Here is a 15,004-nt window from a genome sequence, read left to right on the forward strand (position 1 = left end):
AGTAGTAGTAGTAGTCATAGTAGTAGAAGTAGTAGTGGTAATAGTAGTAGTAGTAGCAGTAGAAGTAGTAGTAGTAGTAGTAATAGAAGTAGTAGTGGTAGTAGAGGTAACAGAAGTAGTAGTAGTGGTGGTGGTAGTAGTAGTAAGAGTAGTATTGGCAGTAGTAGTAGTATAGTGGTATAATAGCAGTAATAGAACTGGTAGTGGTAGTGGTAGTAGTAGTGGTGGTGGTGGTGGTAGTAGTAGTCATAGTAATAGAAATAGTAGTAGTTGTAGAAGAAGCAGTAGTAGTAGAAGTAATAGTAATAGAATGGACCTCAGAAATCATCTAGCTCATCTTCTTTATTCTTTAAAGGAGGAACCCCGAGAGGGGGAAAAGATATGTCCAAAGTCACACAGGTAGTAAGTAGCAAAGCTAGGGTTCAAATCCAGATTCCTCTGATTCCAAATTCAGTTCTCCTTCTATGATGTTCTTCTTCCTGACTTAATATTCTTTCATGTAGGTCATCCCTTCATCAAAGATAGGCATCTGTTTTGGTGACTGAATGCCAATCTAATCAGAGAATGTGGCTAAGGTGCCTCCCTACTTTGCTTCCTGAAAAAAAAAATGTGGCTTTACTTTCCCCTAAATTTAAAACAGCCAAAGGGTTTCTGAGTTTTTGATTCCATTCTGCTAACTTGGTTGTGTTCTCTGACCTTGGAAGAGTAATTTTCAGGGTGGTTGCTGATGGATCTTTAAAAAGATGAAAATAAAATATTCCAGAATTCAGACAAAATAATTTTTTAAGAAAGAACAAGATGTATGATTTGGCCTCTTCTTTCAGCACTTTATTACAAAATAGCCATTATGATAGCCTCACATCTTCCCCCTCCCCCCAGATGAACTTTTTCTGCATTGATATTGAAACTGGATCTGTATTTAAAAATATCTTCCTGCTTGTGCAAAAATCACTTTTCCTCACTGGGGTAATGTAATGGCCAGCATCTGACCTCTTGTTTTTATGTTCCTCCCACTGTGAAGAAGAATTGAACATGAGAAATAGAGAGCTAATGACTGCCTTGCCCTAGTCAATCTAGTGAACTAAAAGGATATGGCTGAAAGATATACTTAAATATTAAAATACGACTTGTCCTGTAAATAATATTTGTTTTTCTCTGGCCCCTTGATCACCACACACCCTGATGGTCTTTTGCAAGTCCTGGCACAGTGATTTATCTGGAGTTCTTTGTCTGTTGGCCCTAAGGGACGGAAATGAATAATTGGGTCCTACAAGCACTTACCTGGGAATGAGTAATGATTTAGCCACGAGACTTGTACTTTCTGCTTTAGTAGTTATCAAAATGATATTTGGTCAGCAAGCAGCTTTGCCTGGGAAAACCAGCCCCTTTGGGGTTTTTAGCCAGGGAATGGTAGGCTACAGTTCAAACAAATGCCCAGAAAGAGGTAGAAGGATACCTACATTTCTGTGTGGTCTGTGCCTAGGGCAGGAGACCAGATCGCAGAGCTCAGCCTAGTTGGAAAATTGGGCTGTGAGACAGAGGTGCACCTTGGAGCAGCTGGGGCCTGGGGTGCTCTACATTCCTAGAAAAATTTTGCAAAACAACCTTTTTAGGTGTTGAAGTCAACCTCATGTTCTTTAGCAAGCAGCTTGTCTCCCTGGAACCACTGTTTTGGTAGACTGAGGGAAGGAAAACATCCTGTCATCCCTGTTATGGATGGTCCCTCTGATCTGGAAGTCTGTGGTGAAACTGAAAGCATTGATGCCTTGTGCAGGGATCCAAATACAACTTTTCCATATTAATATAGCCTATGCTTTGGAGGGTGGCTATAGAGGGAGAGAAAGGGGAGAAAGAGAGAGAGAGATACAGAGACAGAGACAGAGAGAGAGAGAGAGAGAGAGGGAGAGAAACAGGGAGAGAGACAAAGACAGAGATAGACATAGAGACAGACAAGAAGACAGAGACTAAGAGACAAAGACACAGAGAAGTAGAGACATACAGACACAGATACAGACACACAGAGAGAGTGACAGAGTGACAGACAACAGGACCTCCAGTTTTTTGGGTTTTTTTTGACCTTTTGAAGATCACAAGATGGGTACCTTGTCAATTCTGCCTCTGTGAACTCAGTTGCCTTTTCTCAGGAGCCTTTCAGTTTGCCCTTGGAATATGTTTATTCCTAGCTGGATAGGTTGTCTACTATTAGTCTAGTCTCTCTTCTAACATGGTCAGTGGGGAGAAGGGAGGAAACAGAGATGGAGACATGGAGACAGAAACTCTCTCCTTCCCTCATGAGTGATTTCCTCTCTGGAAATCCACTGCTCCTGAATCTGGAGATTTGGAGTGCTCTGCTGCTTAACTGACTGTCTCTGCACTAGCTTGCTGTTTGTATATGTGATCTAAGAGACGTGACTTGATCTTCAACCAATCATAATCTATTTCCTGTGTTGTGTCATCTTTCTTTATTTAATGACCCAAAGTCCCTGAATCTTTCAGATTGATTAAAAATCTATTCATATTCTACTTTTAAGTGACTGGTTAATTGATTAGATTATTGAGATATCTGGGCCTTCTGGGATTATTTGGGGCTAGGGTGGATCTCATATGCATATACATGTATATATCAAATGTGTATTGAATACAACCTACTCTGTGTAAGATACTGTTCTAGGTATTGTAGGGGATTAAAAAACCTGTGGTCTCGGGGATCTTGGGTACTTTTTCCTCTGGTTCAGATTGCAGTCCCTTTACACCTTTTCATCTGTGTTATTCTTTTGCAGGTCTTCCTATAAATCTTCTCTAGCAGATCTCTGCCTGAGGTGCTAAAGACCTTTCTCTGGCCCTATTAATATTTCAGGTCTACCTGTGCAACACACAGGCTGTCCATCAATCTTGTTATATGACCAACCTGCCCAACTCCTTTTCTCATCACATAAGTCCTTGATGATGTCTTTTACGCCAGCTAATCCTACTTTTAAAAAAAATTATTATTAACTGCCATTGTCTGGCATCATACAACTCTGTAAGGCTTTAAATTGAAGAGCAGGTACTGATCTGCATTGTTAAAGGAAGTCTGCTCACTGGGAGTTCCCTATGCCAATAAAATCGCAGATCCTATCCAAAATATAAGAACAATAATAATGTGACATTTGTACAGTTCTTTAAGGTTTAAAAAGGCTTTTTCATACAAACTGTGCCCAGAGTCTTAGTCTTCAATAGCTCAAAACTGCATTAAGGCTTTTGCAACACCCTGTATATTATGTCATTTGATCCTTGTAACAATTTGGTGTGGTAGATGGAACAAGTATTAGTGTTCCCATTTTACAGATGAGGAACCTGAAGCTCAGATCAATGAACTTTACTATCGTCATGCAATTAGTAACATGCAAAACTAGGATTCAGACCCAGGTCTCTGCCTCCAAAGACCATTGCTTCCTCCATCAGACCAAACTGCCACTATCCCAAAGCTGAATTTCCCAATCCCTAAACTCAATGATAGCTGTATGATTTTTTTTTACTGTCTTGCTAATGAACTGCACAGTTTATGCTTCTTGTCTGATTAGTAATGCTAGAGAATTAACCAAGCAAGGATAATTCATTAGTCTGAGCCAGGTTCTGGTCAAGTGCATTGTTTTTCATTAGTTGCTGGGAGTGCTCTGATCTTGCCTCTAGCTCTTTTCTCCAGCTCTTGGATGGGATTTATTTTGTGCAGATGTTTTTGCTGCTGCAGTTGTTTTTCTTCTAGTGAAAAATGACCCTGTGGAGTCACATTAGAAAGTAATTCCAGTGGGGTGGGCGCATATGTAGAGTTTTTCAAGGTGAGTTTTCCATCCGCTTTAAATTAAGCAACATAAAACACTCTGAGTTTCCCAGATCCAGCAGTGGTGAATGTTGTGGATGGGTGAGTTTTAAGACATCCATGCTCCCCAGCCACCGGCTGAAGACTTCATTGGGAGGTTGGAAGGGATTTAGATCAGCCCTTGTTTCAGCGCATCCTTTCCCCAGTCTGACATGGAGATCCTCTAGCACAGCTCTGACACTGTTGCAGATAACAACAACAACAACAACAGGAATTTGTATTGTGTTTTAAGGTCTGCAAAGAGTTTTCCTTATATTAAGAGATAGCTGAGCTTTGGGAATCCCTTAGGCTGACTTCCTCTCAGCCACAGGATTATAAGGAGATGCTGGATGTTTCTAAGAGTCAGACACGGAGAGAATGAGTTTCATTGGCTTGTCAGGTTCCGATGGGTCTCTGGGTTACTGGGGACTGGTGCTTTTGAACTCTTAGAAAGGCTGTCAGAGTGCTGATTTCTCAGTCTTCTGAATTAGCAATCAGGATTGTGGTAGGGTGGGAAAAAGCATACGGGGATCAGAAAGCAAAGACTTGGGTATGAATCCCAATCCCTTCACTTACTAGCCATGTTCATATGAGCATGTTGCCTCCTCTCGGGGCCTCAGTTTCCTCGTGTATAAAATGGGGAGATTAATACCTACGTATGATGAGCCAGGGTCCTCCCCCACCTTAACCCCATGCTATACAGGTTATACTAGTTATTTTCCTTAAAGCAAAAGAAACTGTCCTCAAGAGTTGATTGGCCCAAGCCGCTAGGGTTCAAACTTCCTAGCTGTTGATACAGCTTCCTGGTGGCTGATGTGACTTCTTGTTTACCTAAGGGCAGAAAAAGGCCTGCCTATGTGTAATATTGGGCTCTTCAAACTTATCCCAAGACTTATCACCACACTCTGTCCTGTGGGCCAGACATGCCTTGTCTATCCAGATGAGTTTTATATACTTGTTGAGTATCCTTTCTATGTTACGGCAAAGTAAACCTTTTATTTTTTTATTTGTTTTACTGTTAAATGACCTGCAAGTGTCTCATTTCTTTCAAATATTGGAACTAAACTTCTTGGTAACCAACTTGAGTCAGAGTTGAATATAAGATGATTTATGGAAAAGGATAAAATTATCATAGAAATGTAATCTAATATCACTGTAGTTGTGTCTTACATGGTGGCTAGTTAATACAATTAGTTAGTTAGAACATGGTGCTAATGAGACTGAGATTATTAGTTTGATTCCTGATAGACTAGGCATCTTTATTCTATGGCCAGAGATTGTATACCTATCACTATTTTAAAAATTAATTAATTTATTTTTAGTTTTCAACAATCACTTCCATAAGCTTTTGAGTTTTAAATTTTCTCCCCCTCCTTCCCCACCTCCTTCCCCAAGATGGTGTGCAGTCTGATATAGACTCTACATATACATTCCTATTAAACATATTTTCACATTAGTCATGTTGTAAAGAAGAATTAGAACCAATAGGAGGAACCACAAGAAAGAGGAAACAAAACAAAACAGAAGAAAAAAAAGAGCAAATAGTATACTTCGATCTGCATTCAAACTCCGTAGTTCTTTCTCTGGATGTGCATAGTATTTTCTACCATGAGACTTTTGGAGATGTCTTAGATCCTTGCATTGCTGAGAAGAGCTAAGTCTATCAAAGTTAGTCATTGCACAACGTGGCTGTTACTGTGTACAATGTTCTCCTGGTTCTGCTCACTTCACTCAGCATAAGTCCACACAAGTCTTTCCAGGCTTTTCTGAAGTCCACCTGCTCATCATTTCTTACAGCACGATAGTATTCCATTACATTCATATACCACAACTTGTTCAGCCATTCCCCAATTGATGAGTATCCCCTCAATTTCCAATTCTTTGCCACCACAGGAAGAGCTGCTATAAATATTTTTGTGCATGTGGGCCCTTTCCCCATTTTTGTGATCTCTTTGGTGTATCCCTATCACTTGCTAACCACCCAAAAGTCCCCAGCTGGCTCAACTCAAACCAGTTTGTTCGTTCCTAATCAGTAAGTCATTGGGCAAAGGTGAGCTGTTGGGAGTGAGAGAATGTAGATGATTCACTGCATAGCCATCCCCACTACAGATGAAAAACTAGCCTACACCATGCCTTAGTGACTGAATGCTAGTCACATCATCTCTGTATCAGAAAAGATAGCATGGTAAGTTCTTAAATTCTTCTCTATGTCAAGGTCATAGGCTAAAGGTGAAACCATGCCCTTCCTGTGGCTATCACATCCTGAGCTTTTCAGTTGCTTGTGAGGATGCTGGGCAATGCTTGAACTCTCTGTATAAGCAAGAGCAGGGGTGAGTTGGAATACCATAGACTCAAATGCACTTTCCAGGATTTTTCTGTCACAGAAGCCTTAGTAGCAATGTATAATAGAAGCAGGAGAGTACCCACTGGCCTAGGTGTCAGAATATTTAGGGTCTAGTCTTGACTTTGTCACTAACTATCTGTGTAACTTTGAGGAAGTTATTTCTCTCCCTGGTCTTAAGCTTCTTTACCTGTCAAATGATTTGAACCAAATGATTTTTAAGGTTCCTTCCAGCTCTCACATTCTGTAATTCCAAGATTTTTTCCCTCCATGGCTTAACATATGCTGTGGTTACATAAAACATGGTTGCCCTGGGGACTCCAAAGGATGGGGGTGCTGAGAATCTGTTTCATCTCAAGCTAGTGAGTGAGTGCCTCCTGAAAGAAGTGGGAGGGTGAGGAAGTGGGAGGGATTAAAAGGACTATCTATATTTGGCAGAAATGGATGGCATGGGGACTTGGTTGGGGAACCATCTGAGGACCTTCATGTCTGTGTCACTGGTTCAAATTGGGGCTCAGTGAGTGGGATCTCTTAGTTAATGATGAAAAATAATTAGTTGGTAAACAGTAGATCCAGAGGCATATGACAGGCAAAATTAGTGTCATTTCAAAGTACTGGCTAGACTTTCCTCCCAAATTCTTTCCCCCCCACCTTCCAGTACTCCAAGGCCTGAAGTTCCATATCTAAAGATTCATCTCCCCTGGTTTTTAACACTCTTTCCCTTTTGAAATTGTTCTGTAACACTTGCTTGTATAGACTTATATACAGGTTATATGCCCTGCTGTGGAGTGGGGTGAGGGGTAGTGGCTCTCCCCTCCTTTTCTTGGCTTTATACCCCTAGCACCTAGGACAGTTCCTTGCGTATAGTAGAATTTAGTAAACATTTGTTAAATTGGCTTCCTTTGGATTAAATACTGACCCCCTTTAAGCAAAAGGCAGCTAGGTGGTGCAGTAGGGATTTGGAGTCAGGAAATCCTGAGTTCAAATCCAACATCAGACACTTACTAGATGTATGATCCTGAGTAAGTCACTTAGTGCTATTTACCTTAGTTCTTTATCTGTAAAATGAGCTACAGAAGGAAATGGCAAGCTACTCTAGTATCTTCGCCAAAGAAAACCCCAAATGGGATCATGAAGAGTCAGATATGACTGAAATGACTGAACAATAAAACTTCAAACAGCTGCTATTAAAATGCAAATATTCCATAGCAGTTGCTTCATGGCATAGTGGAGCAAGGGAGAAAGAGCTGGACCCCACATCAGGAAGATGTGAGTTCAAATCCTGCCTCTGACATATATTGGCTGTGCGATCTAGGGCAAGTTGCTCAACTTCCTGGTATACTAGACAACTCTCTAAGACAAGGGTTAACATAGAGTCTATGGAGCCCAAGACCCACAGACCAAGGAATCTGGAGGTGGATTTCAAGAAGTCTTTGAATTTGGATGGGAAAAAAATACATTTTTCACTAGCCTCTAAGTAAAATTGAACATTTCCTTCAATTATTAGTCAAAAAGCACTTAGTGAGTGCCTACTATATGCCAGGCACTGTGCTAAGTGCTAGGGACTCAAAGAAAACAGAAGATGCTCCCTGCTCTCAATTATTTAAAACTATTTAAAACATTATTCTAAGAAGGGGCCCACAGGCTTCACCAGACTGCTAACGAGGTCTGTGACACACAACAAAGATTTAGAGCTCCTGCTCTAAAGCTATAAGTTACAGAGAAGATACCAGCCTTTATTGGTTAGAAGGAGTTGCCTTACCTGGGAGTTTTCTTTAGTACTAATGAAATCACAGTTCTCATCCCTAAAGATGAGAAGAACTTAGAGTCAATTAGTTCATTGAGTTGTTTTCATAGGAGGGAAACTGAGGCACCACTGGCTACCCTGAGAATGGGGGGATTGGGGAGGAAAACACTGAAAGGTGGTTGAAGGTCATATAAAGGGGTAGAAGACAAATTAGACTTGCTTATTAAGGTTGCTATCAAGGTTGGAATAGCCCAGCAAATAAGGAATCCAGCTTCCTTAATGGAGATAGGTATGGATAGGCTTTTTACTTGAGTGTATAGTTATTTGACAGCTGTCCCTACATTTGGCAACACGAGGCCATAAAACCCCATAGAGTTTCTGGTTTTGTCTTGGAAGAGTTGCCTCCACACTGTAGTCTCCACAGAAGTTCATATTTCCTGGACTGTGATTATAAACATTCATATTTTATTTGGAAGAGGGCAGTGGGACTTGGTAAGCACCGAGTCTTGGGACAGCTTTATCAGTATAATATAATTGTCAGTCAATTAGCATTTATTAAGCACCTCCTATGTGCTAGGCATTGTGTAGGGGATACAAAGAAAGCTAATTATAATTATCCATATTATTGCACAATAATGTATTGACTGAGAAACTGCATGACAGAACATAATAATAGTGCTTTGAAGTTTAATTAATTAAGGAATACATTAGTTTAATGCTTTTGGGTTTGCAAACTATTCTCTTATTTGAGCCTCACAGTCATCCTGTGAGGTAAGGGCTATTATCATTCCTATTTTATAGATGAAGAACCTGAGGCTGAAAGAGATGAAATGGTTTGCCCAGGGACACAGCTAGTAATTGTCAGAGGCAGGATTCAAACATAGGTCTTCTTGACTCTAAGTCCAGCCCTCTATCCACTGTGCCTCCTGGCTGCACAGTAGATAGTGAATTAGCCTTAAAGTCAGGTAGACTGTGGGTTCAGATCCTTTCTGTGATTCATACTGGCTAGATGACCCTGGGCAAGTCTTTGAGCTCCAGCTTCCTCTTTTGTAAAGCAAGGATAAAAGTAGGCAAATTACTCAACTCTCAGTGCCCTAAGCAACTCTCTAAGACTATTAGTTGGGCATTGGTAGAAGAAGTTCCTCAATGGAAATTGTCTACATCAGTGAAATCACATGTGGTTAAAAAAAATATTTACACCCACTCTGTGGGCTGTCCAGAGCAACCTTGATACATACCATCGGCAAGCCAAGAGTCCAGGTAAATTATAAATAAATATTCTCTTCTGTGCCTTATAACTAGAAAGACAAAGGAGAGGTGAGTAGTTTGCTCAGGGTCAAATGCAGACTTGATAGACACGTATGCAGACAGATTCACATACTTGAAGACAGGGAAACACACATACACACACACACATACACACACACACAAAACTGTAATTCCTGCTGCCTCCTAATGATTTCATATCTTTCCTCTGAATTCCCTGGGCAACCCCATGGAGGGAACATAGTAATTTTCAGAACTTTCACCAGTTGGTTCTATGTATCAAGGTCATTCATAGAAATATTATGACAATGATTATCTTCTAAGTAGTTTACCTCTGCCTAGATGAATTAAATGGCTTATCTTGGGCTATATGTGGCTATCCCTTGACACCTGCCAGAAGTAGAGCTAACAGCCACAGTCCTCCCTCTTACCAGTGCCTAGCCCTTCACAACCATACACACACACATATATACATAAATGCATGAATACACTCACAATACACACACATATACACTCACTCATATACACACATACTTACACACTAACACATATACACATGTACCCTTTCCTCCCCATCCCAATGACACTAAGATTATGGTAGCTTCTTCCAAGATCATTCTCAGGATAATTAACATTGGTCAGGCTGTCCTACTTGAAAAAAGAGCCACCTCCTAACATCTCTGAATATGAATATGTCATCCTTAGGTTAATTATAAGATACTGAGTAGTACAGGTCACCTTCCCATTCAGTTAGAAGTCATCTGTATCTAAAGCCATTAAAGATGTTGAATGTGTGACAAGGTTAGAATGCTCAGAAAGTCAATCATGAATTTAGAAAGGCTGCTAATGAATTCAGCCACAAGTACCTCAGCCTATCAGATCTCCTCAAAGCTTCAAGACCAGGAATATGCCCAGACTTGGTTGATAATTGCTTTAAGAAGAAAGGCTCTTTTTTCCCCCCTGCATGTAAGCTAGAATGGTTCAACCTCAAACCATGCTGTGGTCAAGATGGACTGCTGCTGAAGATCATTGCTGAATATTCCGAGATGACTTTTGAGGTCCCTTTTAGCTCTAAGTTTGTGATCCTATGTTATCTGCATTCCACAGACACAGAAGCTGACAATACAGGAAGACACCTCAGAGGCCGTCATGTATCAATACCCTTCTCCACCATCTTAGGACCTGGACAACTATATTAAATCCTTCAAAAATCTCATTTAGATATACAAGTTATGCACTGGGCTCAGCTTTCACTTTTTAGTTGTGTGATGGTGAATGCTCAATACATAACCATCCATTTAGAGAGTATTGCTGCTAAATGTTGGGGAAAAGGAAGGAATGACTGATCATCTTTCCAGCATTGGGCCTCTGAAATGATCACCTCAAATCTAGGACAGCATTTACTACACAAAACTGTCTCCCATGGTTTGAATGTGAGTACACAAAGGGATGAGAATCCCAAACTCTTGACTCAAAATGCTCTTATCACACTCCTAATCCAGGACTCAGTCTACCACAACATGCTATCACTTGCACCTTGAATGTGAGAATTAAAAAAAAGAGAGAGAGAGAAAATGCTATCTATATCATGGAAAGAAAGAGTTAACATTAGTGGCCAACAGTGGATGCATTATTATTAGGAGTGACCAGAGCTTTGCCATAGGGTGCTGAATTTAAAGGATTTAGAGTTCTGATAGCACTTACAGTCTTTCCGCAAGATAAAAATGATTGATTGTAGTATCTAGTTAGCAATAATAATTAAGTAAAATATAAAGCTACTAGATGGTAAGGTAGAGTGAACTCTTCCCTTACCTCCTTCCCCCAACCTAATGGCAACCTCTTTAGCAGCTACTGATATGAAAGGATCTTTGTTTCCCCTTCTCCCTACTATGGGGTGGTGTCCCATCTTTCTGTCTCAACTGAGGGCATAATTTATGCAGCTTGCCCCATAGTTCGTGATACTTGCCTCAACTACGTACATTCCTAGTTACAGATATGGATGGCCAACAGCCTTTCTTCAAGACATATGCAAAAAACTAGTGAGGTAGACAGGAGGAAAGGACCATATATGGAATTATATGATATGATATGATATGATATCATTATATTGTATCATATCTCATGGTATTGTATTGCATCATATCACATTACATTGCATTACATTATATTATCATGTTATACTATATCATATTAATCACATTATATTTGGACAAATATGAGCAGGATAAGCCAAGGATTAGAGAGCCAGAGCACCATTCCCTTTCTTCTTCTCCTTCACCTACTACTTTTAGGATACCTTGAGATTTCCCATCATTCACCTCTACTCCTCTCTCTGACATTTCAGGAACAACTCCAAAATTTACTGCTTCTGTTCAGCAACAATCTGGTTGGTAGCATAAATAAGACTGAGTCATTTTTTTAAAAATCAGCTTTTTTCCCCTTGGCAAAGCAGTCTCATTTGTATTATTTATTGTAATAAGTGTCATTTTTAAAGCATGTGTACCCAGAAGCCTAAGCACTGGGCATGCTTTTATAAATCAAAATAATAAATACATTTTCTCCCCTAGCGGCTTGTCTTTACCTGCAAGCTGAGAATGATTGTAGCAGACCAGAATTGTGCTCTGGCTAAAGGAGAAAGAACCCCAGTGTACGCGCACTGAGCTTGGAAGGCTCCCTAAAGGTTGAAAGCTTAATGATATTGAGATCCATTTTAAGGCATTTTCAAGCAGAATCATAGTCATCCAATCATGCTTATTGCACCCACATACTGATATAGACTTGAGATTAACTTCAGGAGCCCCCTGTCTAAAATGATGGACTTGCCTGCCTTCCATGCCTGTCCATGTGGAAGCATTTCCCAGAAAGGTTCCAGTTAATCAGAGGCTGGAGCATGAAATCACGCTGGGCCAAGAAAACTCAACAGAGGCAGTCCCAGCTCGTTAAGAGCATGCTTTGTTATGGATAGAATTTATGGGGTTCTTTCCAAATGTCTTGGTCTGCAAAGCTGGAAAGTAAAAGTGATCCTTCTTTCACTTCCTTTTTTTTTTTTCCTTTATGGAAGACATTCCCCCCCCCCCAACGGTCATAAGGACAAGATGGATTTCACATCTGTTCCCTTAGCCCCAAACTTGGCATGATGCAAGAGGCAATGTGATCTTATTGTTTGACTAATTCAGGCATTTTTTATTGTGCAATGAAAATAAGTTGTGTGTTTTCTCTTGTGCTGTTACGTGAGCATGTGTATGTTTCCTATTTAGGACTGGAGAGAACTCAGAGTGAACTTTGTAGTATTTCAATCTCCCTTTGGTCAAAAACTGTCTCTAGAGGCAGAATTCATCACACATACATGACTGAAGTTAGCAGGAAGCCTGCCCTCAGAAGCTTTAGACTTTCCCCTTAGTTATCTAAATTGCTTGAGGATTCTTTTTCTTCTCTTCCTTCTCCACCTCCTCTTTTTTTTTTTTCTTGGTATTAGATGTCCCAATCTGCCCTTAGACCCTACTTTCAGTGAGGACAGTTTGCATACATGAGACGATGGGTTGAATGTAAGTTGAGAGGCCTTTTATAATAATGGCAAAAATATTAAAATATTGGTCTTGGACTCAGAAAATTTGAGTTTGAGCCTGTACTGCACCATTTTATTAAGCTCCTTGGGCAAGCCACTTAATCTCTCTCAGCCTCAGTTTCCCTATCTGTTAAATGGGTATTACTATCGTATACCACTTACTTCATAGAGTTATTCTGGGAAAGGCTTTTTTTTTTTTTAATAAGCCTTGAAATGCTATCTAAATATGAATTGTTCTTTTAATTTTTTTCTTTTTTATTGTGAACTTAATCACCAACAGACATAAACATTTCAATGTACAAAAAAGAGCAAGAAAGAGGCTTGTTGTGTAAGAAACTCTGAATTCTGTTATATACACTTTATTTCTTAAGTAGCATATGTATGTATGTATGTGTGTGTGTGCGTGTGCGCATGTGAGTGTAACTTTGTTGTTCAATTATTTCAGTCATGTTCGACTCTTCCTGACCCTATTTGGGGTTTTCTTGGCAAAGATAGTGAAGTAGTTTGTCATTTCCTTCTCCAGGTCAATTTACATATGAAGAAATTGAGGTTAAACGACTTCCCCAGGGTCATACAGTTAGTAAGTGTCTGAGGCCAGGTTTGAACTCAGGAAGATGAGTCTTCCTGACTCCAGGCCCAGCGCTCTGTGCACTGTACCACTTAGTTGCTCAAATAATATATACATATGTGTGTGTGTGTGTGTGTGTATGTACACGCACACTTGTGCGTGTTAAATTTAACATTAAATTTAACAATGTAGCAACAAAACTGCTCCATTTGTGTCCTGTTAGGGAGCAGCTCTGGGAAGTGAGTGCTATTATTATCCCCATTCTATAGATAAGGAAACTGAGGAAGACAGAGGTTTAATAATAATAATAATAACAATAACAATAACAATAACAATAACTAACATTTATATGGTGCTTACTATATGCCGGGCACTGTGCTAAGCGCTTTTTACAATTATTATCTCATTTAATCCTCACAACAACTCTGAGAAGTAAGTGCTATTATTATCTCTATTTTATAGACGAGGAAACTGAGGAAGAAAGAAGTTAAATGAGATGGCTAGCAAATATCTGAGGCCAGATTTGAACTCAGGTCTTCCTGACTCAAGGTCCAGTGCTCTATCCAATGACATCTGGCTGCCAGTAAGAGGTTAATAAAAATAAATATGTAATTTTAGAGAAGTAAATCTTTTTTCTCATCCTAGCTTGCAGACCCACCAAATTTATATAAGATTCCTTAAACGTACCTGGACCTCAGGTTAAGAACCTTCCTCTAGTTCTTTTTGCATTTGGGGAAAATCAGTGGAGAACTCAGGCTGTCTCTTATACCTTGCTCTCATCACTCATGACTGGCCCATCTCCTTTTCTGTTCCTACATTTCCTCGCCATTGTCCCTTATGTCATTTCATGCATTTAGGGCATCATTGGAAATACTCACCCATTGGTTAGTCGACTATAATGGTGATTCTTCAGAAAGTTGTGCTACTTCAAGATTTATAAACATATAATGCCATCAAGAGAACATTTGTGGTTAAAAAACAAAGCAGAACAAAACCAAACCAAAAAAAAGGTCATTGTACTAGGGAGTAGCTCGGGTTCATTAGGAACGCTGCACTGTTTTCCAAATGCATTCAAACATGGGGGAAGTGACATGGGAGATGGGACTGTGAGGATTCAGGTGAAGGTAAACGAGGGGAGATACAAAATAGCAAGTGGCATGGAGACCGCTTACCTCTTGGTAGCTAGGTAGCACAGTGGATAGAGTGCTGGACTTAGAGTCAGGAAACTCCAACCTAAAATCTGACCTCAGATACTTACTAGCTATATGACTTTGGGCAAGTCATTTAGCCTCTGTTTGCCTCAGTTTTCTTAGCTGTAAAATGGGGATAATAATAGCCCCTACTTCTCAGGGTTGTTGTGAGGATCAAATGTGACAATATTTGTGAAACACTTAGCATACTGCTTGTCACGTAGTAGACACTAAATAATTTTTTCCTTCCTTCCTCTTTCCCTCCTCTCCTCTCTCTGTCCCTTCTTTCCTTTATGTCCTCCCTCCTCTTCCTCCTTTCCTTCCTTCATTTATCTCCTCCCTCTTTTCCTTCTTTCCTCCCTCCTTTCCAACCTTCCTCCCTCTTTTCCTTTCTTCCTTCCTTCCTTCTTCCCTCCCTCCTTCCTTCCTTCCTTCCTTCCTTCCTTCCTTCCTTCCTTCCTTCCTTCCTTCCTTCCTTCCTTCCTTCCT

Source organism: Vombatus ursinus, unplaced genomic scaffold (genome assembly GCF_900497805.2).
Source record: "Vombatus ursinus unplaced genomic scaffold, bare-nosed wombat genome assembly UNPS02009205.1, whole genome shotgun sequence".
Lineage (NCBI taxonomy): Eukaryota > Metazoa > Chordata > Mammalia > Diprotodontia > Vombatidae > Vombatus > Vombatus ursinus.